At 42.5% G+C, this 26537-nt stretch overlaps 1 long non-coding RNA gene across 1 annotated transcript in view; it reads right to left on the bottom strand.

Annotated features, from left to right (window-relative positions):
- Positions 1-17632: 17632 nt before the first annotated feature.
- Positions 17633-26537, bottom strand: part of LOC132402787 (uncharacterized) — a 50638-nt gene continuing 41733 nt past the window's right edge. Inside the window, exon 3 of the long non-coding RNA XR_009515080.1 lies at positions 17633-17710. This is a non-coding gene — a long non-coding RNA (uncharacterized LOC132402787). The remainder of the gene's footprint in view (positions 17711-26537) is intronic.

Genomic DNA, 26537 nt, shown 5'->3' with positions numbered 1-26537 from the left:
ATTCGTTTTTGCCTTCTCTCACTTTGAACTGGAGAAAAGAAGTTGGTGCTTGCACCACTTCCTCATTGATGCGCTTTGGTTGTAGCTTCCAGTGGTTTATGACCAATAAAAATCAATGAGTCCCATCGCAGTTAGAAATTCCAAACTCCCACTTCCACAGGGCAGAAAGATGCCCACAGCATTAGGAAGGAAGAGTCTTCTCCCAACTTGGGAACACTCTATTTGAAGCAGGTCCATTACAGGAAGCTTATGATAATTTGGCACCCCAGGGACACTGTGGAGCTGGACCAGCAGGTTTTCTGGACTATTGAATGTCAGTGAAATATTCTGGCATCTTCCTTCTTCCTTCTCAGTCCTGAAGAAGGGTCTCAGCCTGAAACGTCGACTGTTTATTCATTTCCATAGATGCTACTTGCTGAGTTCCTTCTGCACTTTGTGTATGTTAGACAATTTTTCTGACATAATTTTATTTTCACTATTTTGTATGTTTAAAAAATAGTCCAAAATTTGAACCTGGTGAGTTGAAAGGAAATGTGGGAACTAAAAGTGGAAGAGTTCATTTTGTAGCCAAGCACTCTGTCTGTTCAGCCAGTCCATTTCCCCAGTAACACGGAGCCATCCATGGAGGGTAGTTCAGAGATCATGTGGGCTTGGTGCACTGATGCATGAGTCAGGTACTGAACCATCAGGAACTCTGAATGATTAATATTTAATATTTCAATAATATTTGAAATATTGGTTGATTAAGCTTCACTGGTCATTTAAATAATTAATTATGTGTTATATGTAAAAATACGTTAATTGCACATATCACGATACACCCATGTGACATGTGGGCATCTCGGTTAAAGTAAACCATAGTTATACTCACAGTTTGGACTAGTGTCTTTGTTTGAATTAGTTTAATGTTTTGAATTTACAAAACATAACATTGAACAATTTGATATCAGAGTTTCTCTGTAGTTCCTTAAGATTATTACATAATGCAAAATATCATTGATGATCTGTAATTTAAATTAATGCATATGAGGATTTTCCCCTATTCATTAATAACTTCGTCAGTTTCAGGTTTAAAACTATGAATAATCCCCATCTTCAACTGCTGTTTGGGGAAGAGGGTTTCAAATTTCTGCCATCATCATGTGTGGTGGTGATTTCCAACTTAACTGCTGAAAGATGCAGTTCACATTTTAGATGCTGCTCTTGTCCTAGTTTTCCCAGCTGCCAGAAATGTTTTAGTTGTCCTGTCAGCTTTTCGGAATTAGAAAATTTCAATCACATTGCGGAAGACATTCATTCAGAGTTTGTTATTACTGGGCGGGCGGTTTCTGGATGAATGCCTAGTGATGATAATGTAATGTGGATGGTAAGTGACTTGGAGAGAAACAATCACACGTTGGTGTCCCACGGCCCTGCTGCTCTTGCTCTTCTTGGTGGCTGAGGTCATAGGATTGGGAGGTGCTGCTGCAGCGGTCTGGGCGAGCAACAGTTATGCATGTAGTGCATCAGTAATTTATTTATAAGGACAAACAATGAAATAATTAAATCCACCTACTACAGGAAGGTGTCAGAATTGGTGGGTGAAGGCAGAGTAGAGTCTAACAAACGGAGAGAGTGATTGGCTTGGGCATTTTTCTTGTGATTGCAAGACCCTGCTGGACATTGGGAATGTAGGATACTGCAAGTCCAGCTTACTGGTTGGTTGGTGAGCCCGACAGCAGGGGAGCTGCATGGCTGCCGTTGTAGCGTGGATGTGCCTTCAGTCTGCCAGGACCCCAGGGGAGAGACGCCGAAGGAAGTGCAGGAAAGAGCAGAAGCATGGCAGGCACACTGGAGTCCATGCTGGCTGGGAGCTGCCCCCTCCTAGATGCTGCTGCCCTCCAGCGATCGCTTGGTGGAAGACGGGCTGGATTGTGTGTGTCTGGGGGCTGCCACGGCCTTGCTCTTGCCAACAACATCCAGGCACAATGGTTTCACAGGATATGAGACCTAGGGGCTTGCAATTTTTGTCTGATTGTATGTTTACTACGATCTTATATGAGCTATATGTGCCTTGTGCTCTGTATGACTGTTAACACCTTGGCTCTGGTGCAATACTGTTTCATTTGGCAGTATTCATGTATGATTGAATGACAATTAAACTTGAACTTGAAAAAGAAAATACAACGTATGAATGAGAAAGTTTGCTCAAAGACACTGCGGTGCTTTGACTCCTTCATATTCTTTGAGAACAGGGAAGAACAGATTATTTTCTGAAATAATAACAATGAAACACAATTACTTCTGTGTCTTGCAGTTTGCGTGCTTGTTGGGGAACATGTTTGTCTAATTGGAAGACAGATAGAATCGATGTTCAGATAGACATCCTGAGATTTAATTTAACCTCTTGCCACATATGAGGAACATCTACTCTTTGTGACTCTGCAGCAGAGTCTGCACACAGCCGGTACGCAAGCTGAACAAAAGCTGACCTCATCCCACAAAGGGCCTTTAACTTGGGATTGTAGCAGATATCCACTTAAGACCCAACAGCTTTTAAGCACTACTGAATGGAAACATGAAAGATTCAAGTGTAGGCTGTGCAACAGCCTTCTCCTCCAGAACAACTACATCTTGCAAGTGGACGTCTAGTGGTCCAGTGGAGCAGAACTGACTCCTTTAGAATCTGGTCAAAGAACACTGAGGCTGTCTACAAGAAGGGTCAGAGCCGCCTCTATTTCCTGAGGAGACTGAGGTCCTTTAACATCTGCCGGACGATACTGAGGATGTTCTACGAGGCTGTGGTTGCCAGTACTATCATGTTTGCTGTTGTGTGCTGGGGCAGCAGGCTGAGGGTAGCCGACACCAACAGAATCAACAAACTCATTTGTAAGGCCAGTGATGTTGTGGGGGTGGAACTGGACTCTCTGACGGTAGTGTCTGAAAAGAGGATGCTGTCCAAGTTGCATGCCATCTTGGACAATGTCTCCCATCCACTCCATAATGTACTGGTTAGGCACAGGGGTACATTCAGCCAGAGACTCATTCCACCGAGATGCAACACTGAGCGTCATAGGAAGTCATTCCTGCCCGGACCATCAAACTTTACAACTCCTCCCTCAGAGTGTCAGACACCCTGAGCCAATAGGCTGGTCCTGGGCTTATTTCCACTTGGAATAATTCACTTATTATTATTTAATTATTTATGGTTTTATATTGCTGTATTTCTACACTATTCTTGGTTGGTGCGACTGTAATGAAACCCAGTTTCCCTCGGGATCAATAAAGTCCTCTGTCCATCTGTCTGTCTGTCTGCTTGCTGAATCCGTGCCAGGTACAAGTGGCACAAATCCCACCAACTCCACCAAAACCAATCCTGGGAGAATAGCAACACATCTTGTTATGTGATTTAATTCAGTCAGTTTAAGTATATTTAATTTTTCTCTTTTTACAGTATATGAAGATTTTTAAGTGGTTTTCTTCTTATTTTTTCAACCATTTTAATTTTTAAAAATGTTTTTATTTTATAATAATAGCCAAGTTTTCAGTTTTGTGAACATTCATAGACATGCAAACTCAATGGGAGCTTCAAAGGTGGGGTCTCATTGGCTGTCAAAAGCTTTCTGGGAGAGCAGCCAGCCAGCTGCGCTCGGAAAAGATCTGTGCTCCCTTGCACTCTCCTGAGCCATGCAGCTTGTTGGGAGTTGTCCTCCTAGCAGAAAAATTCTCTGCTTAAAGGCTCATGATGATGCTGTTGATAACAGTGAACTGAAGTATGGACTGAAGCGTGAGTGACTGGAATTGCTGCTCTTTCTGGGCATCATCTTCCCTCTATCAAGTTTACTTGTACTGCTGTCTGATTAGGAGACTGGAAGAATGGACTGGAGAATATTGGATAACCAGCTCAGCTAGATTAAGAGACCAGAAGACTGGAAAAAAACTGGAGCCTCTATTTAAAAGGACACCAGGGAAAAGCCATAAACACAAGATGTTCTGCAGATGCTGGAAATCCAGAGTAACACATACAAAATACTGGAACAGCTCAGCAGCATCTATGGAAAGGAATAAACAGTTGACATTTCGGGCTGAGAACCTTCATCAGGATAAGCAAGAGAATGATTGAAGAGTGAGCCTTGCCCCAGTGGTGGGAAAGTAATTGGAAGGAATTGAGAGAGATAGGGTTTACTTCCTTTGTGGAAAACAAGGACAGATTAGAAATAGTCAGCAATGCTTTGGACATGGGAAATTGTATCTCATGAATTTGATTCTTTTTGAAGAGGTAACCAAGATGATAAATGAGGACAGAACGGTGGAAAGGTGGACAGCGAAAATCAGCTGGGAAATGGGGCAAAAGAATAGCAGAAAGCTATTTAGGTACGTTCAAGTTAATGCGTATGGGAAATTAAACCAGGTGAGGGTAGACACAATGATGACAGGTTCCTGGGGAGTGTTGTAGAACAAAGACCTTGAGGTACAGGTACAGAGTTCCCTAAAAGGGGTGACATAATAGATAGGGTGGCGAAGAAGGTAAATGCCACACTCTCTTTAACTGCTTGCGGCTCTGGATACAAGAGTTGGGTAATTAGGTAAGCAATCGTGTAAAATCGTGGTTACATCACAGTTGGGCAGCTTGCAGTTCTGGTTGCCACACTGCTAGAAAAATGTGCTTAAGTTTGAGATTGTGTGGAAAAGATTAACAAAGACACTGCCTGGATTGGAGAGCTTTATTTTTAAGGAGAGATCGGATAGGCTGGCACACACTAGAAAATCTGCCGACGCAGGAAATCCAAGCAACAGGCTGGATCTGTTTTCTCTAGAGCAAAGGTGGCCTAGAGGTGAAATGATAGAGGAATATAAAATTATGAGAAGCATAGACAGGGCAGACAGCCTGTTTTCTAGTTGGTGTGTATAAAAACTAGAGAGCATAGCCACATGGTGAGAATGGAGAGGCTTAAAGAGTATCAGTGGGAAATATTTTCAGTCAGTAAAAGAAGTGAGCTGCCAGAGGAGATGATGGTGCAGAGACAGTCACACCATTGAGGAAGCATCTGGGAAGATGATGAGTGATATGGAATGAATGTAGGCATATCAGTCTAGCATAGATATGCATGATAGTTATAAGGATAGCTATGGGCCAATGGGCATATTCTATGCTGTCCATCTTTATGTCTCCATGGAACAATTAATCTACTGGAAATAAACCCTACATTCTTTTCCTCATTACATGTAATCATCTTATACCCCACTCCTATTCATAGGCCTTTAGCTCCCAGTGGAACATAGGCCATTGACCTCACAGCTTCACCATCTAAGGCCGATGGTATGGTCGGAGTTCATCAATGTTTCTGTAATCCATTGCATCCACTGTACAGGGGATTGGCCTAGACAGCTTCACCAGAGCCCTGCTGGCCGGCCTTACCCATTTCCACCTCTAACAACGGGGACATTAAGTTGGATTTTGAGAGGCCCTATCTGTATCTGATCCAGCTTAAAGTCTAAAATAATGTTGAGGTGTATCTTTGTAAATAATTTGCGTGTGCTTTCATCCTTCTGAAGCAAAGGCAGAGACTCTATCTAATTCCTTTCCCAATGATCTGTTGATCTTTTCTCAGCTCACTCACTCCTCAGATGTGACTCTTTTTCTTCATCCCATTTCCCACTTCTGAAGCTTCAGGAAAGCACACTGCGACTGTCAAACAGGTATAATTTGAGGTTTAGAAGGGGGGTCCCAGACATTTTATCAGGGAATGGTATTTCAACCTACTGGTGTGCTCACAGTATATGGAGCAGAAGATATGAAAAGGCTTTTGTCAGTCTTTTCCAGGGAATGTTAGGGCATTGCTCCAACTGTGCATGTGGTAAGGTGCTGCTATGTTAGTCTCATTGTCTATTGAGAGTAGGCATGTTGAAACACTCTAAAAGGCATGATAATTCCTTCATTGTGAGAGGTCTCATGCCCACATTTTGTACATGGGCAGATAAGGGGTCATTTCTGGTACAAACTGAGTGGAGCCCAGAATCTTCTGTGACTGTGTCTTTTAATGTGTTCTCCACAGTCCATATCTCCTGGGAGTTTTCTATTAACTGTCAATATTAGAACGAGCACACAAGTTAAACTTCATAGAAGAAACCCTGGAGAATAATCATAGTCTTTTTAAAATGCATGTTGCATGGAGTTTTGGAAAGACATAAAACAGAACATTGGGAAGTAAAGTAGCAAAAATATCAGTTTGAGACAGGACAAAATGCAGATCCAAAAACTGTTTTTAAAGTGGAATGTTATATCAACATAAAGTAGGTCTGCCCAGCATTGCTAACTCAGCACAAATACAGGATGTCATGCTACACTGATCTTTATTATAAACCCATGTGCACAACCAAATGCAACAAAGCTAATTAAACACACATGCAACAGCTTAGTGGAGAGGTCAAAAGTTAAGCAGTACAACAATTTCTATTTGTTGCTCCTCTTTTCGCATGCTGTTGGATATTAACAGATATTAACCAACTCTTGTGTATCACGAGCAATTATTCATTTTCAGACAACATAAAATGGAATGCTGTTAACTTATTTCCCCCTTTATCACTTTTACTTTCAACATAGATAACTACTTCCTTGGTTGCTAAAGAACTGGAACAAATGGCACCTTATCCACTTGAGGAAATCACCTTGGCACAGCTCAGCTTGATTCTGATTGTCAGCTGATTCCCATAACCATTGCAATGATAAATGAACCATGAGTTGCAGAGCTTCATACTGTAGAGATAAATGGGGTAACCAGAAGGCTGCAGTCTTACTGAGAGGATTCAAGTAATATTCAGGGCCATCTGGGAGGCTGAAAAACCTCATAGATGGAACTTTTACTGGGTGGTTACACCCAGGGTGCAGGCTTTATACACAGTGAGCACACCAGTAAGTTGAAATACCTGATAAAATGGCCAGGGATTCCCTGATAAAAGGATCCTTTGGGTCTGAGGCTCAGCAGGGAACCTTGAATGTCGAGAGAAGTGATGAATTCAGTCAGGAAGAAAAAGGAAAGGTATGTAAATCTGAGGAAGCTAGAATCAAACAAAGCCCTTGGGGATTATAAGGAAGCCAGAAAACAACTCAAGAAGGGATTTAGGAATGCCAGGAGGAGTTGTGGAAAGTCCTTGGCAGGTAGGATTAAAGAGAATCCCGAGGCATTCTATACATACATCAAGAGCAAGAAGCTATCTGAGGGTGGGAACACTCAAGAAAAATGGGGGAATGTTTGCTTGGATGTGAAGGATGTGGGTAAGGTATTTTATGAGTATTTTACATCAGTATTTATGAAGGAAAAGGGCATAGGGGATAAGGAGAGCAGGACCAAGAGTAAAAGAGGATTGAGTGTTGGATCTCTTAAGCAGCACTAAGGTTGATAAGTCCCTAGGGCCTGATGGGATATACTCTAGATTATTGACCAGGCAAGTGAAGAGATTGTCTTAGCCAATATCTTTGCATCCTCTCTAGCCACAGGCAAGGTGCTGGAGGACTGGCGAGTAGCTAATGGTATTTCATTTTTCAAAAAGGGAATGAGGGATAATCCTGGAAACTATAGACCGGCGAGTCTCACATCAGTGGTAGGGAAGTTACTGGAGAAAATGTTTAGGGTTAGAGTTTATGAGTGTTTGGAAAATCATGGCCTTGTTAGGGAGAGCCAGTGTGGCTCTGTGCAGGGTAAGGTGTATTTACTAATTTTATTGAGTCTTTTGACAAGGTGACGAGGGCGATTGAAGAAGACAGAGCTCTGGAAGTTGTCTGCCTGGGTTTTAGAAAGATGTTTGACAAGGTCTCTCATGGGAGGCTCATACAGAAGATTAAGATGCATGGGATTAACGGTGAATTGGCCATTTGGATTCAGAACGGGCTTGCCCAAAGAAGAGAGAGGGTGGTGGCCGAAGGGATTTACTCTAGCTGGAGGTCTGTGATTAGTGGTGTTCGACAGGGATTTGTACTGGGACCTCTGCTGTTTGTGAGGCATGTAAATGACCTGGATCCAAACGTAGGTGGGTGGGTTAGTAAGTTTGCAGATGATATGAAGATTGGTGGTGTTGTGGTTAGTGTAGTGGGATATAGATCAGTTGCAGATATGGACAGAGAAATGGCAGATGGAGTTTATCCTGGCCAAATGTGAAGAGTTGCACTTCAGTACTGTAGGTCAAATGTAAAGAGACCCTTTACATTTAAGGGTTCAGGCAAGACCCTTAACAGTGTTGAGGAGCAGAGTGATCTTGCGGTCCAAGTTCATAGCTTCATGTAAGTGGCTACACAGGTTGATAGGGTGGTTCAGAAGTCATATAGCATGTTTGCCTTTATTAATCAAGGCATTGAGTTTAAAAGTCAACAAGTTATGTTGCAGCTTTATGAAACTCTAGTTCGGCCTCATCTGAAGTATTACATATAGCTCTGGTCACCTCATTATAGGAAGGATGCTGAGGCTTTGGAGAGTATCCAGAAGAGGTTTACTAGGATGCTGCCTGGATTATTGGTCATGTGCTCTAACAAGGGGCTGGAGAACCTTGGGTTGTTTTTGCAGGAGCGGTGGAGGCTGAGGGGAGAATTAATAGAGGTTTATCAGATTATAAGAGGCATGGGTAGAGTAGACAGACAGTATCTTTTTCCCGGGGTTGAAACATGTAATACCAGAGGACATGCATTTAAGATGAGAAGGAGTAAGTTTAAAGGAGGTGTGATGGGCAAGGTTTTTACACAGAGAATGCTGAGCTGCCTGGCATGGTTGCAGAGGCAGATACGTTAGAGACTTGTATGAGTTGTTTAGATAGGCACATGAATGTGTGGAAAATGGAAGAATATAGACATTGTTTAGTCAGAGGGAATTAGTTGAGTTGGCCATTTGATCATTAATCTCAAATAATAATGAGGCAGCCTATAGAGAAGAAATCATTGCCCCGACACAGTGGTGGTCAGGAAACAACAATGTCGTAAAAACAAAGGAGCTGGTTGTGGACTACAGGAGGAATGGTGACAGGCTAAACCCTATTGATATCAATGGATCTGGGGTTGAGAGGATAAACAGCTTTAAGTTTCTTGGTATACACATCACCAATGATCTCACATGGTCTGTACATCGTGGCTGTGTAGTGAAAAAAGCACAACAGCACCTCTTTCACCTCAGATGGTTGAAGAATTTCAATATGGGCTCCCAAATCCTAAGGACTTTCCACAGGGGCACAATTGAGAGTGGCTGCATCACTGCATGGTATGGGAAATGTATCTCCCTTAATCGCAGGACTCTACAGAGAGTGGTGCGGACAGCTCAGCACATCTGCAGATGTGAACTTGCCACTATTCAGGACATTTACAAAGACAGGTGTGTAAACAGGGCCTGAAGGATCATTGGGGACCCGAGTCACCCCAACCACAAACTGTACCAGCTGCTACCATCCGGGAAACAGTACTGCAGCATAAAAGCCAGGACAGCTTCTTCCACCAGGCCGTCAGACTGATTAATTCATGCTGATACAATGGTACTTCTATATTATATTGACTGCCCTGTTGTACATACTATTTAATATAAATTAGTATACATTGCACATTGCACATTTAGACAGAGGCGTAACATAAAGATTTTTACTCCTCATGCATGTGAAGGTTGTAAGCAATAAAGTCAATTCAATTCAATTCAAATGGCTTGGCACAACATAATGGGCCTAAGGGTTTGTTCCTGTGCTATACTGTTCCATGTTCTATGTCGTGGACTGTAAACTGCTTGGATTGTCGACTAAACTGAGGAATTAAATTACTATTTAAAAATTAACCTCTTGTTAATAAAAACCTATTTCTTTTGTCAAGTTCCTCAGGTAGTTGGAGCAGCATTACCAGGGCGTGAACTAATAGATTGGAACATTGGTGTGTGATGATAATGCATACTTCATGGAATAATGATTGTGACATAGCAAAAATAAATGATGTGAAAAGACAGCCCCTTGCAGTAATGCAGAGTTGTAAGATGATCAATACTGTGGCATTTCCAGCTGCCACACTGGCCCAGTGTTTATCCCTTTGTAGTAATGAAGCTCTGAATGTACATGGAAGGTGGGGGCCTTGAACCATCTTTAGCCCTCCCTGGATGTCTGCCCTGCAGAGGGTAGGTTGGGGCTGTTGCAGTATAATTGATGAGATTCCCTGCCACTTGACCAGTAGCCACTCAGCTGAAGGGTCACTTATTGCAGAACAGTGCCAACCAGTCTTTGATCTTAATTTCTTAATGGTAGTCAACCAACTACAACTCAGCAAATGAGTTTGTCAACTGCTTGCACTTCTACATTGTGCATTTAATGGAGTAACATGTTCCAAGGTGCATTGCAGTTAGCATTTCCGTATCACACTCATGCCTTTTATACTGGAAGGAAAAAGAGTCAGGATTTGCAGGGGTTCTAATAGGATTATTATGTAGTCAGTTCCTCTTTCAGTGACACCAGGATGGAAAGCAAAATGGCAGTGCACAGAGGACTTGATCTGATGATATACAAAATTTTGAAGGACATAGAGTTGACAGTAAGTGGCCTGTCCCTAAAGCAGAAGGGTCTATAATCAAAGGGCATAGATTCGAGGGGAGGGGAGGACATTTAGAGGGAATATGAAGAGAATATTTTCACCCAATGATGCTCAGAACCCTGAAGGGTTGGGGGAGGCAGAGAAACTCACAACATTTACAAACTATCTGGATGGACACTTGGATCACAAAGGCATAGAATATTGGAAAATGGATGAATAAAGATGGGTCAGCATAGGGATAGTGGGCTGAAGTGCCAGTCTCTGTGTCTCCCCCACATCCATGTCCCCAGTCTCCACCCTTTCATTGCACTTTTGGATTGTGGTTAGAAGGAAGCAGTGACTTTGCAAGTATTCACCAATTTTTCCAGTCAATGGTTTTACACTGAACAGGCAGAGGAATTTCAGAATTAATATGCAATACACGACGAAATACACTGAATAATATGTAGTTTCAAAGTTGTTTGTGCAATTTATTATTCAGTATGTAACAGGAAATTGAATTAACATAAACACAAGTGAGAATAATTGATTTTACTTTTGTGGGAAAATGGCTTAGGTCTTTAGTAATTATTCATTGACTATGTGTGTTCTGTTTACCTTAATTTACCTGCATTGGGTTTTACAGTAAAAGAACTTTTAAGTCATTTATTTTGCTGATATTGACTTATTTCTGTCACAACACCACATCTATTAAAGACCATAACATATGGGATCAGTATTAGGCCATTTTACCCATTGAGCCTGCTCCAACATCTCATCATGATTGAGGCACTTTCTCTCCCTAGTCCATTTTCCTGCCTTCTCCTCATAGCCTTTCACACCTCTTCTCTGTTCTAAATGGACATCCCTATATTCTGAGGCTGTGCTCTCTGGTCCTAGACCCTCCCACTACAGGAAACATCCTCTCCACATCCCCTCTATCTAGGCCTTTCAACTTTTGACAGGTTTCAGTGAGAATCCCCTTATTCTTCTAAATTTCAGGACATTGCCTTTGATTGCAGAGCCCAGTTTACTTTTAGGTTTTGGAGAGCGTTTTGTGAGCTCATTGGGGTCTCTGCCAGTCTGTCATCCAAGTTCCACCTGCAGACCAGTGAGCAAATGGGAAGGGCCAACCAGGACTTAGAGAGAACACTCAGGTGTCCAGCCTCGGGGAATCTGGAGTGACAACCTGATCTGGGTGGACCTTGTGCACAACACACTTCAGCATTCGTCTATTGGGATGTCACCTTTCGAATGCCAGTTTGGGTATCATCTTCCATTGTTCCTGCAACAAGAAGCAGATTTGGGGTTCCATCAGGGGACCAACTGGTCCAGAGATGTCGCCAGAAATGGGTTAAGGGAAGAGAGATGTTTTTGGCCATTTCACAGCAAACAACAAGACCAGGCCAACTGCCTGAGAAGACAGTGACCTGCACTTCATGATCAGCGAGTCTGGCTCTCAAGTAGAGATCTTCCCATGCTAGTTGAATCTAGGAAAGTGGCCCCTTGCTACATCGGTCTGTTCAAACTCCTTTGATGAGTCAACCCCATTACCTATCATCTCCAACTCCTGACCACAAAGTGGATTCACCCCATGTTCCATGTATCCCACTTCAAACCTATTGATGGTCTGGCTATAGTCCACGACCATCCTATTTTTCTGCCCTGTCCGAACAATGACCACCTGGGCCCTCCAAGGACTTGTGCTTGGCTCAATGATCCCCTCCCTGAGCAGCCGCTGCACCTCCGACTGAATGAAGGCCCTGTCCCCCGCGCTGTACCTTCTGCTTTTAGTTGCCACAGGTTTACAGTCGGGGGTCAGGTTGGCAAACAGCGGTGGGGGAGGGATCTTGAGGGTGGAGAGGCTGCAAGTGGTGTCAGTAGCGCGGCTGTCGGCATGGTGCTGGGTGGGATGTGCGGGTCGGTGTGTGTGTGTGGTCAGTAGCGGGGTATATGATGAAGTCCCACAAAACTGAGGAATTCTGACAGTGATGGTGGGAGGGGCCCGTCATACTCCATTGTCACACTTTTCAGGTGGCTCTGGAAGTCGAGCCCCAATAGCACAGGGGCACACAGTGGAGGCATGACCAGTAAAGCAAAGTCCTGATATTCTGTGCCCTGCACCACCAATGTCACTACACAACCCCCCCAGACGTCTGTGGAATGCGATCCAGAAGCCATGGTGACCCTCTGGCTTACCGGCCGTGTCACGAGTCCGCAGCATTGCACCGTGTCCGGGTGAATAAAACTCTCAGTGCTGCCCGTGTCAAACAGGCAGCTAGTCCTGTGCCCCTCCACCAGGATGTCTATCATTGACCTTGCAAGCTGGTATGGGGCGCTTTGGTCGAGTGTAACGGAGGCCAGAGTTGAATCGCTGTCTTGGTGCCCAGTAAGCACCCGTGGGTCGGAGTCAGGGCGAGGTGGCGCCGATAAAGATGGCCACCCCCATGTCTCGCACGAGGCGGGCAGGCAAGATGGCGGCGACCAAGCTGGCGACCCCTATGCCTCATGTGGCGCTGCTCGACCCCGCTCGTGGTTTGGACTTACAGGCCTTGGCGAAGTGGCCCCTCTTGCCGCAGCTGGAACAGGTAGCTTCTTGGGCCGGGCAGCAGTTTTCAGGGGTGCTTTTCGAGTCCGCAGAAGTAACACTGCGTGGACTTGCGACTGGCAGCAGCCGGAGTCAACTTGCTGGCGGTTTGCGGGGAGTTCATGGACTCACGACTGGCAGCAGCTGAGGTCGATTCGCCAGCGGGTTGTGGGGTCTGCAGCATCCATGGTGCCAGGAGATCGCGCACCTGGACAGTGTCAGCATCATTCAGAGTGGCCTCCTGTGTGTCGGCCAGCTCAATAACCGAATGTAAGGTAAGATTGACGTGTTCCTGCAGCTGCTGGCACGCATACACTGACCTGATCCTCGTAACGAAGGCATCTCTTACTAGCAGCTCCGTATGCTGTTCCCCCGTCAGTCCCCTGCAGTCGCAGGCCTGCACGAGTGTCTGTAGGGCCCGGACAAACTCAGCGCTCAACTCTCCAGCCCGCATCCGCCATGTTGCTAAGCGATGTCATGCGTAGATGGTGTTCATCAGCCGCTGGTATTGTATTTTGAGGGCATCCATCGCACCCTGGTAGTCCGTTTGGTCTCTGATCATGGAGTAGACCCTTGCACTGACTCTGGAGAGGAGAAACCTGCGCATTGTGGCAGGGTCGGTCACATGAATCTCCTCCAGGTACGATTCGAAGCATGCTAGCCAGAGTTCAAAAGCGTCGCTTGCTTCCTGGGATTGAGGGTCGAGATCCAATCTGTCTGGTCGTAAAATGCTCTCCATGTTTTAAAATTGCTGCTAATAAAATTGATGCACCATCAATAACTCTCGGAGATGGCAGGTGAACGATAGGCTTTTATTAGCAGCAAAACAGAGCATGACATCTCGGAGACTGAGGGAGGAGCAGTGCCTCCAATCGCCTTTATACAGGGGTCTGTGGGCGAAGCCACAGGAGCAGTCAGCAGAGGGGCGTGTCCAGACAGGTATACATAGTTTACCACATTAATTAAGTGTCCTCTTACATTTCTCGTACTCCGTAAGCACCTCATTTGTTACTACTCGCCTATACTTGCTATGCACCTCCTTTTCCCCTCTTAACAATGGGTCTCAATATATCTTGAAAACCAAGGTTCCCTGTACTTGTTATCTTTACCTTTTATTCTGACAGACACATACAAGCTTCGCACTCTCAAAATTTCATTTTTGAAGGTCTCCCACTTTCCAGAAAACAGCCTGTCCCAATCCACATTTGCCAGATCCTTTCTGATACCATCAAAATTGGCCTTCCTCCAATTTAGAATGTCATCCTGTGGACCAGACCTATCTCTTTGCATGTTTACTTTGAAACTAGTGGTGTTGTTGTTATGGTCCCTTCTGGCACCTGGCTATCTTCCTCAGGAATTGGGCCTTAATCACCTCATTTAGTTCCCAATCATTCCCAGGTTCCACTAACTACAAACATCTGTTTTCAAAAGCAAATGCTGTATAAAAATCCTGTGACCACAGCAAGGAGGTGCCAATTTGTTGGTTGACTTGTGTATGAGTAACCTTATTCCATGTTTCTGAGGACTATCAGTTCTAAGTCTAGCATCGTTGCTGAATTCTCAACTAAAATCAAGACTCTGGGTAAGGACTCCCTTGACACCAATTCCATGCTCGCTATGATGGTAATGCCTCCCGATTTAGCCTCCGCACCCATGTTCAGCACTTTGGTTTGCTCCACCGCTATGTCCTTGCAACAGTTGTGGTCACTGGATGCAAAGTGTTCCCCTGTCCTGTCTCATTCCCCTATCTAGTCCTTTTGCAATATGGGATTCACAGTCAATATGTGGAAATCTAAAATCACTTACTATATCAACCTTATGTTTTTTGCAACAGTCTGCTATCTCTTTACAAATTTGTTCCTTGAAATCCCTCAGACTGTTTGATGGCTTGTAATATAGCCCCATTAACATGGTCAGACCTTTCCTATTTCTCAGTTCCACCCATAATGCCTCACTATTTGAGTTCTCCAGTCTATCCTGATGGAGCACTGTAGTGACATCTTTCCTGACTAGTAATGCTACCCCTCCTATAAGTCCTCCCACTCTGTCACTTCTAAAACAATGGAACACTGGAATATTGAGCTGCCAGTCTTGCTCCTCCTGCAACCAAGTCTCTCTAATGTGAGAATTCCAGGTGTTGATCCATACCCTGGGCTCATTGGCCTTTCCTACAATACTTGTTGCATTAAAATAGATGCAGCTCAGAACAATTGCACCACGCTCACCCTTTTGATTCCTAACTTTGTCTGAGGTCTTACCAAAATGTCCCCAAAACCTGTCCTCTAACTGCACTGACACTCTGGATCCCATTCCCCTGCAATTCTAGTTTAAATCCCATTGAGAAGCTTTCCCACTAGGATATTAGTCCCCCTCCAGTTCAGGTGCAAACTTTCCCTTTAGGTGTCACCTTCCCTAGAAGGTGATCCAAAAATCTTATGCCCTCCCTCCTAAACCAACTCCTTAGCCACATGTTTAATGGAATAATTTTCCTGGTTCTGGCCTCATTAGTATGTAGCAGGGGTAGAAATCCTGAGATCACAACTCTGGAAGTCCTACCCTTTTACTTAGCACCTACCTCCCTGAACTCCCTATTCAGAACCTTGTCACTCATCCTATCCATGTCATTGGTACCTACATGGACCATGACTCCTGGTTGTTCACCCTCTTACTTAAGAATGCTGAGGACTGAATTTGAGATGTCCCAGGCAAAATACCATCCGTGAATCTCGTTCTTGCCCACAGAACCTCCTGCCCGTTCCCCAAACTAACAATCACCTATCATCACAGCTTTCCTCTTCTTCACCCCCTTCCCTTCTGAGTTGCAGAGCCAGAGTCCTGACTCTGAGTGTCCTCTGTTAGGTCACCCCCAACAGTATCCAAAGTGCTATACCTTTTGTAGAGGGAGATGGCCACAAGGGTACTCTGCACTGGCTTGTTAACCCCTTTTCCCTTGCTGACTGTTACCCGGTCTCCTGGGTCATGCACTTTTGGTGAAACTGCCTTTCAATGATCCAGAGTTCATCCAGTTCAGCTCCAATTCCTTCATGCGGATTGTTAGAAGCTGCAGCTGGATGCACTTCTCGCAGTTGTAGTTGTCAGGGACACTGGAGGTCTCCTTGTCTTCCCACATCCTGCAAGAGGAGCATTCCACTAACTTGCCTGGCACTTCTACTGTCCTGACCGAGCAGATTCAAAGAAGGGAAGGAAAGAAAACTTAATCTAGAGCTTTTCTTTTCTTTGCTGTCTCTGGCTGAAGCCTTGAAGAGCTACAGCCTCAAGCTGACCACTCTGACTTTGTCCACTCAGGTGATAGCCATTGTGATGATAGCTGCTGTGCTTGCCCAGCCTTCCTTAATTTGCTCTTGCTCATCAATCTCAAACACAGATTGGTTGCTGTTCAAAGCTCTATTTCGCTGCCATGGCCTGCAGCTCCCTTTTCCACTTGGGCAGTGCACCTGAGTGAAACCCCCACCTCTCAGACTTCCGATGTCCAGGTTAGTCGCTGGTCAAAGCAGGCAGTGTACATCATTAAGGATGTCCCCACCACCCAGGACATGCCCTCTTCACTGTTACCATTGGGAAGGAGGTACAGAAGCCTGAAGACACACACTCAATTGATTCAGGAACAATTTCTTCCCCTCTGCCATCCGATTTGCAAATTGGCGTTGAACCCATGAACACTAGCTCGCTTCCTTTTATTACTATTTTTTGCACTATTTATATTAACTTAACTAGTTAATAGACATATATACTTAATGGAACTCAGTATTTTTCTTTATATTTATTTGTCATGTATTTCATTGTACTGCTGCTGTAAAGTTAACAAATTTAAAGACATATGCCAGTCATATTAAATCTGATTCTGATTTTTATCTTATTAAGCAGTCTCATGTGCGACACCTTGTCAAAGGCCTTCTGAAAATCCTAGTACGCAACATGCACTGATTCTCCTTTGTCCATTCTGCTTGTTATTTTCTCAAAGAATTCCAACAGATTAGTCAGGCAAAATTTTCCTTAAAGAAAACACACTGACTTTGACCTATTTTATCATGTGCCTCCAAGTACCGTGAAACGTCATCCTTAACAATCAACTCCAAACTGACCAACCTAACTATGGCCCGTAACCTCTCACTGTTTCCTTAAAGCTCGTAAGCTGCAAATATAATTTCTTTCCCATTGTAATCCAGAAACCAATTATATATTTTAAATACACTGTAGTTTTAGAAAAAATCTAGACTGCTGATAAGAAATGAAGTGAATGTTAATATTATATCAATTCTGAATTTCTCCATCTGGTGAATGAAGAATTCTGTTATTGTTGCCACCTTATCAAAACTGATTTGTGTTTCCATTTGAAGGGCACATGTGAATGCTGGGCCCTCTTGAAGTACAACAATTCTACAGTAGATCCCCCATCATCTTCCTGAGAAGCCTCAGTTCACATTTTTCCTAATCTTAATTGATCATCTTGGTTTAAAAAAAAGAGCAAGGTAGGACGAGTTTTTAAGTAGTATGTTATTCACTTCTCCCAGAAACTTCTTCAAGCAGTACATTGAAAAGCTTCCAAGTGCAGTCAACGGTATGTTGTCATTGAATCTGGTAATAATTTTGCTTTCAGCAGTACTCTGCAAATGAAACGAAACGAGTGTTAACTGTTTGTACATTTTCCGCATGACTGCATGGGTTTCCAAAGGGTGATAACGTTTCTTCCCACATGCCAAACATATACAGGTCAGGGTTAGAAAGATTTGGATTTGCTATGTTGCTGTGAAGGGCAACACTTGTGGGCTGTCCAATATATTCATGTTGGGTTGATCTTTGAGACAAACGGTGCATTTCATTGTATGTTTCCTTGTTGTGGTGCTCATGTGACAATTAAAGCTATTCTTTCACCTTTAAATGGACAACACTCTGGATATTATGCTGAAATCCCAAATTGCAGATTGAGCCATTAATCTTTTGAATCAAAGGCAGGATTACTACCTAACACTGATGGTATATTTACTATGTATCTTCAATTGGCATTAGCCACTTTGACCAGGCAAAGAAGGACCTATATTCCAAAGATTCTACATTAGGCACTTTATAGTTCCACAAGGGTTTTATGTTGAAATTTAAAAGTTGTATGAATTAAGGAATAAAATTGACTTGACATCAAGGTGAATAGACTCAACAGTTTTCTGTGTCATAACAGTTCTCTGCAAACATTCTTAATGCTTTTCATCTGCAGCCAGTAATACTGTAGTGACATCAGATGATTAAGTCTTCACAGGCTTGTGTTTTACAAATAAACCAACTCAACAGGATCTCATACCAGATCAGATATAAACTATGCCACTTGAAAGTATTAAGCAGTTAATTCCTTTACCTTGAGCAAACAATTGATTTAAACATCTTATTGAAAGCTGTTGTTTATGTTTTTGTAATGAATAACATCCAATCATCTTCAGTCTTTGTGCACCAACACTACTAAATGAAAATAAACATATTTCTCTGTTCAACTTTTGCCATCTCTATGTATCTATGTGATCTGAATTGAAATTGAATTGAATTGACTTTATTTCTTATACCCTTCACATACATGAGGAGTAAAAATCTTTTATGTTACGTCTTTGTCTAAATTTGCGATCTACAATCATAGTAATTTATAATTGCGCTCCTGTAGAAAGTTCTTAGGATTTGGGGGCCCATACCAAACTTCAACTAACTGTCTGAGGTGAAAGAGGCACTGTTGTGCTTTTTTCACCACACAGCTGGTGTGTACAGACCACGTGAGGTCCTTGGTGATGTGGATGCTGAGGAACTTAAAGCTGTTCACCCTCTCAGCCCCAGATCCATCGATGTCAATAAGGGTTACTTCGTTTCCATTCCTTCTGTAATCCACAACCAGCTCCTTTGTTTTTGTGACATTGAGGGAGAGGCTGCTTTCTTGACACCACTGTGTCAGAGAGATGACTTCTTCCCTGTAGGCCACCTCGTTATTGTTTGAGATTAGGCCAATTAATGTAGTGTCATTGGCAAGTCTAATTAGCAGATAAGAGCTGTGGTTGGCGACACAGTCATGGGTATACAGAGAGTAAAGGAGGGGACTTAGTACACAGCCCTGAAGGGCTCCTGTGTTGAGAGTCAAAGGGATGGAGGTGAGGGAGCTCACTATTACTACCTGCCGGCAATCTGACAGAAAATCCAGGATCCAGCTGCACAAGGCAGGTCAAGGCCGAGGTCTCTGAGTTTTCTGTCAAGTTTGGATGGAATTATGGTGTTGAATGCTGAACTGTAGCACCACCATCACTTAATAAGACTGAGTTTTGGGTGTATGTTTAAAATGTTAATTTCTTTAAATTGTTCACCACTAATAAGAGGCACATTTTGAATGACTAAATAATAACACACACAAAGGGCTAAATTGAATTCTTCACCATTACAACCTACTGAATTTCATAGCACTGGTAAAACATCATCAGACAAAAGTTATCACTGAGCCAAAAAGTGAAGCAATTGAATGGATTGCAAGAGATTAGTTAAGTAATAAGATTCAAAGGCCTGGAATGACAGAATAATTCAGAGAAGCAATCCCAGAATTTAGGACTGACTTAGGAGAGACAGAGAACTTAGCGTCAGTTTTAGAGTCAGGAATTCTCTGGTTTGGATCAAAAAGGACATTAAAATAGTAAACAGCTGTGTCAAAGTTCAAAGTAAATTGTAACCCTCAGATTTGTTTTCTTCTGGGCATACTCAGCAAGTCTTTGGAATAGTAACCATAACAGGATCAATGAAAGATCAACCAGAGTGCAGAAGACAACAAACTGTGCAAATGTAAGTAATGAGAACTTGAGATAACGAGATAGTCTTTAAAGTGAGATCATTGGTTGTCGGAACACTTCAATGATGGGGCAAGTATGTACGTACGGTTATCCCCTTTTATTCAAGAGCCTGATGGTTGAGGGATAGTAACTGTTCTTGAACCTGATGGTGTGAGTCCTGAGGTTCTTATACCTTCAACCTGATGACAGCAGCGAGAAGAGTGGATGTCCTGGGTGGTGGAGATCTTTGATGATAGATGCTGCTTTCCTATGAGAGTATTTCATGTAGATATGCTCAATGGTTGGGAGGTCTATACCCATGATGTACTGGGCCAAATCCACTGCCTTTTTTAGGACATTCAGTTCAAAGTCATGGGTGTTTCCGTACCAGGCCATGATGCAACCAGTCAATATATTCTCCACTACTTACCTATAGAAGTTTATCAAAGTTTTAGATGCATGATGAATGTCTGTAAACTTCTAAAGAATTAGAGGCACTGCTGTGCATTCTTCACAATTGCATTTACATGCTGGGTCCAGGACAGGTCCTCTGAAGTAGTAACACATAGGAATTTAAGTTGTTAACTTTAGTTGCTCTTAACTTAAAGTTGTTCTGGTTTCCCTCTCCTGAAGTCTGTAATCAGCTCTTTGGTCTTGCTGACATTGAGTACTGATGATGCCACTCAGCCAGATTTTCAATCTCCCTCCCACCTTTGATTTGGCCTGCAACAGTGTCAGGGAAACCAAGAGAGCAACGATGGCAGCCAAGGAATGGAATTTGTAGTTGGCTATTATTTTTATTTGCTTCCGCTTTCCATGTGTTACATTTCAGGATTTTTTCTGATCGAGATCAATGCAGAATGGTAGTTTGACAGTATGTGGATGGAGGTAATTGTGAAATGAAGCTGGATGTTGTCAGAGGGAAATGTAGAATCTGATGTCAGGTATTTGAATAATAACAGTGAGGAGCAGAGGATAGATGAAACGTAGCACGAGGCCAAATATATATCCCTTGGGGCTTGGATGTAATGTTATATCAATGGGGAAAAGCTATTAGAGAAGATTAGCTGTGATTCTAATTCTATAAAACTGGAATAATTCCAAATTATTTGCAATTTTATCTTTTTATTCTATTATGCCAGCTGTTATGAAAGGGTACATGACTAGTCCAGATTGACTACTCTTTTGATTTTCTTCCCTAACATAAACACACATATCCTCTGATTAATTTGAACTATTTGAATAATCTTTTTCTGCTATTTTCTCCTCTCCTGAGGCATAAGCTTGCAATGGGCTACATATTTAAACAGTGTTGTTCTTTATCAATGAACCTAGTCATGACATCACAGCCAAACTCCATCTTGTCCACATAATAGGCTCAGACAGCAGTTTCCTGCAAAGATCACTGGATAATGATCAGAAGTGGCTATTACAGTTGATTTTCTTCTCTTCCTAGCTTGGGGACATTGAGATCAGTTACAGTCAACCTTTATCACTGTCTTAGCCAAAATTATCCAATGGATAAAATCGGATGTATCAGTATTACAGAGGAGTAAAGGGATTTACAGAGGCATGAGAGAGGAGCTGACCAAAATTAATTGGAATGGGACACTAACAGGGATGACAGCAGGACTGCAATAGCTGGACTTTCTGGAGGCAATCTGGAAGGTGCAGGATAGATATATCCCAAAAATGAAGAATTATTCTAAAGGGAGGATGAGGCAGCATAAAAGGAAAGGAGAGGGTATATAATAGAACAAAAATTTGTAGGGTTAGAGAATTAGCAAGCTTTTAAAAAAACAACTACAAATACCAAAAGGAGAGAAAAGATTAAAAATGAATGTAAGTTATCTAATAATATAAAAGAATATACCAAAAGATTTTCAGATATATAAAGAGTAAAAGAGAGGCAAGAGTGGATATCAGACTGCCGGTAAATAACGCTGGAGATGAGTAATGGGGAACAAAGAAATGGCAGGCAAATGTAATAAGTATTTTGCATCAGTCTTCACCGTGGAAGACACTAGCAATATGCCAGAAATTTGACAGTGTCAAGGGGAAGAAGGTAGTGTAGTTGCTATTCCTAAGGAGAAGGTGCTTGGGAATCTGAAAAGTCTGAAGGTAGATAAGTCACCTGGACCAGTTGAACTACACCCCAGGGTTCTGAAAGAGGCAGCTGACGAGATTGTGAAGACATTATTAGAGATCATTCAAGAATCACTGGATTCTGGAATGGTTCTGGAGGACTGGAAAATTGTAGATGTTGCTCCATTGTTTAAGAAGGAAACGAAGCAGAAAAAAAGGACATTATATGTAAGTTAGTCAGACTTCAGTGGTTGGGAAGACATTAGAGTCCATTATTAAGAATGGAGTTTTGGGGTACTTGGAAGCACATGATAAAGACAGCATGGTTCCCTTAATATATTGTAGGAAAGTCTATGGTTGTGCACTTCAGTAGAAGGAAAAAAGGCATAGACTATTTTCTAAATGGAGAGAAAATTCAAAAATCAGAGGTGCAAAGGATTTTGAAGTCCATCTGCAGGATTATTTAAGGGTTAACTTGCAAGCTGATTCAGTGGTAAGGAAGGCAAGTGCAATGTTAGCATTCATTTTGAGCATACTAGAATATAAGAGTAAGAATGTAATGCTGAGACTTTATAAGGCATTGATCAGACTGCACTTGGAGAGTATTGTGAGCAGTTCTGGATCCTTTGCCCAAGAAAAGTTGTGCTGGTATTGGTGAAGGTCCAGAAGAAGTTCATAAGAATGATTCTGGGAATGAAAAGTTTAAAGTACAGTTGTGCTAAAGTTTGTGAACCCTGTAGAGTTTTCTTTATTTCTGCATAAATATGACCTACATGTAATCAGATTTTCACATAAGTCCTAAAACCAGATAAAGAGAACTCAGTTAAATAAATAACAGAAAGCATTATACTTACTCATTTATTTATTGAGAAAAATGATCCAACATTACATGTATTTGTTGGAAAAAGTATGTGAACCTCCACAGAAATGCCTTCTACCAAAGCTATTTGGAGTCAGGTGTTCCAATCAATGAGATGAGCTTGGAGGTGTGGGTTGTAAAGGTGCCCTGCCTTATAAAAAAGACAAACAAAGTCAGGTTACTGACAGAGCCAGTCTTCTCAAGAAAGATCTGTTTGTGTGCACCATGCCTCGATCAAAACAACTTTCAGAGGACCTTGAAAGAAGAATTGCAGAGATGTATGAAGCTGGAAAAGGCTGCAAAAGCATTTTTAAACACTTGAGTGTTCTCTGTCTGCAGTAAGAGAAATTGTCTACAAATGGAGGAAACTCAGTACTGTTGCTACTCTCCCTAGGAGTGGGCATCTTGCAAAGATCACACCACGAGCACAACATAAAATGTTGAAGGAGATGCAAAAGAACCCAAGGGTTCCAGCCAATGACCAGCAGAGATCTTTAGAACTTTCTGAAGTCTCTGTTCATGTGTCCACTATAACACTGAACAAGAATGGTATTCATGGAAGGACATCATGGAGGAAACCACTGCTCTCCAAAACAAACATTATCACATGTTTCAAGTTTGCAAAAGTCCACCTGGATTTTCTACACCACTTCTGGGAAAATGTTCCAGGGACAGAGGAGACCAAAGTTGAACTTTTTTGCAGAAATGCACATTGCTATGTTTGTGAAAAAAGGGCACTGGACACCAACACCAAAACCTCATCCCAGCTGTGAAGCATGGTGGAAGGAGCGTCATGGTTTGGGGCTGCTTTGCTGCCTCATGGCTTGGACATCTTTCAATCATTGAGGGAACAATGAATTCAAAATGGTATCAAGGCATTTACAGGAGAAAGCCAGAGTAGCGGTCCATCACCTGAAGCTTAATAGAAGCTGGATAACACAACAAGACAATGATCCAAAAGATGAGAATAAATCAACAACAAAATGGTTTAAAAAGAAGAAAGTTTATGTTTTGGAATGGCTGAGTCAAAGTTATTACCTTAATCCGATAGAAATGTTGTGGAAGGACCTGAAGCAAGCAGTTTGCTCAAGGAAGCCCACCAACATCCCAGAGTTGAAGCAGTTTGTAAGGAGGAAAGACCTAATATTCTTTCAAGCCAATGTGCAGGACTGATCAACAGCTATCGGAAACATTTGGCTGAAGTTATTGCTGTACAAGAGGGTCACACCAGTTACTGAAAGCAAAGGCTCATATACTTTTTCCAACAAATACATGTAATATTGGATAATGTTACTCAATAAATAAATGAACAAGTATAATGTTTTTTGTGTTAATTATTTAATTAGGTTTCCTTTATCTAGTTTTAGGACATATGAAGATCTGATCACATTTTAGGTCATATTTAAGCAGAAATAGGGTTCACAAACTTTGAGGAATGTATGATGGCTCTGGGCCTGTACTCGCTGGAGTTTAGAAGAAAGAGAGGGGATCTCATTGAAGGATATTGAATATGAAAAGCCTAGATTGAATAGATGTGGAGAGGATGCTTCCTTTAGTAGTTTGACCTAGGACCAGGGAGCTCAAGATCCAGAGATCTCTACTTGGAACTGAAGTGAGGAGGAATTTCTTTAATCAGAAGGGGTTGTATCTGTGGAATTTGTTGCTACAGATGGCTATGGGGGCCAAGTCACTGAGTATATTTAAAGTGGAGGTCGATTGGTTTTTAATTAGTCAGGACGTCAAAGGTTGCAGTGAGAAGGCCAGAGGGATAATTATCAGCCATGATGGAATGGTGGAAAAGACTTGCTGGGCAGAATGGCTGATTTCTGCCCCCCTGTCATATGGTCTAATAGTAACATTCATTGAACATTTTGATCTCTCAAGCTCAATATCATAATGAAGTAAATTTCTATCTAGTTCCCACTAAACTGATCTTAACTAATGTTTCCATGCCAGCATTAGCAGACTTTTTTAACGGCTTCCTCACCTCAGCCCTTCTTCATCAAATCTGCCTTTGGCACCTGTCTTCTTAAAAGAAAAGACCAACTACCATGTCCTTGCGAACTATCATCCCCTATTCAACTTTCCTTTTCACCCTGAGCCCTTATTCATTTTGTAACCATCTAAATGTGTGTCCATTGTGCCAGGAATTCCTCCCCCTCAACCCACTCCTTTTCATGGTACTAAGACACCCCTGGTCAATTTCAGTATTGACTGTATGATCTATATGATTTATAATAAAGATAATCTTTCCATCTTTGGCCTAACCAGCTTGTCTGCAGTCCATGACATAGAACATGGAGACACATCTCTCCACAGATAATCAAGCTGATGATATCCATGCCGATAAGCAACCACTCATTAACTATGTTAATTTACGCTAACTATATTAGGGCGCCATGGTAACGTAGCAGCTAGCGCAATGCTGCTACAGCTCAGGGCATGGACTTCGGAGTTTAATTCCCGTGTTGTCTATAAGAAGTTTGTTCTCGCTGTGATTGCATGGGTTTCCTCTGGGTGCTTCGCGTTTTTTCCCCACAGTCCAAAGATGTACAGCTAATAGGTTAGATGATCATTGCAAATTGTCCTGTGATTAGGCTAGTATTAAATAGGTAGGTTGCTGGGGGGGTGCTGCTTGTTGGGTCAGAAGTGTCTGTTTCATGCTCTATCTCTAAAGAAATAAATAATGTAATTAATTAATAAAGTCCAACAGTCATCCTGTTTTATTCTCCTCACATTCTCATTACTTCCTCAGATTCTAACATTCACCTAAAATCAGTGGCCGTTTACCTGTCAATCTGCACATGTTCGAGAATTTGGAGGGAACTGGAGCACTCAGCCCATGGGAGAAGGTGCAAACTCCACACTGAAATTCAAGTAGGGTTGCAGCAGCTATGCTAATTGCACCAAACAATCTCCATTAATGGTCTGTCTGTTTACTTCCTACACCACCCATTTGTCCTTTGCTTCCTCCTCTTTCCCATTTAGCTGCCGCCTCCTTGCCAACATTATCCAAGAACACTGGGAATCAGTTTCTACATATGTGCACCGTAGTGCCCACAAAAGCCATCTGGGCCAGACAGTGTACCTAGCTGAGTACTAAGGATCTGTATGACCATCTGGCTGGCACATATTCAAACTCTCACTTCTGCAGTCTGAAGTTCCCAACTACTTCAAGAAGGTATCTATCATATCGGTGCCCAAGAAGACTGTGGTGACCTGCCTCAGTGACTACCATCCAATGACACTAAAATAAACCACAGTGAAGTGCTTTGAGAGGTTGGTTATGGTGAAAATCAATTCCTATCTCTGAGATGACCTGGATTCATTTCAAATTGCCTACAGTCATTATAGGCCAACAGTAGAAGCAATTTCTTTGGCTCTTCACCCTGCTCTAGGCCATCTAGACAACAGGAACTTGTACATCAGGTTGCTGTTCATCACCTACACCTTGGTGTTCAACGTAAGCCTCCCATCCAAACTTATCGTCAAGCTTTGAGACCTGGGTCCTCGGTACCTTTGTCCCTTGGCAACCAATTTTCTCTGTCCACTATGCAACCAATTAAGGTGTCAGCTGCAGATTTAATTATCATATCACCTACATTCCCATCCAAATAGTTCACACCTATGAGAAACAACAGAAGGCCCAGCACAGTTCTGTGCAGCGCACCACTGTCACAAGCCTCCAATCTGTAAAACAACCCC

Source organism: Hypanus sabinus, chromosome 12 (genome assembly GCF_030144855.1).
Source record: "Hypanus sabinus isolate sHypSab1 chromosome 12, sHypSab1.hap1, whole genome shotgun sequence".
Classification (NCBI taxonomy): Eukaryota; Metazoa; Chordata; class Chondrichthyes; order Myliobatiformes; family Dasyatidae; genus Hypanus; species Hypanus sabinus.
This window is presented reverse-complemented; position numbering and strand designations above follow the sequence as displayed.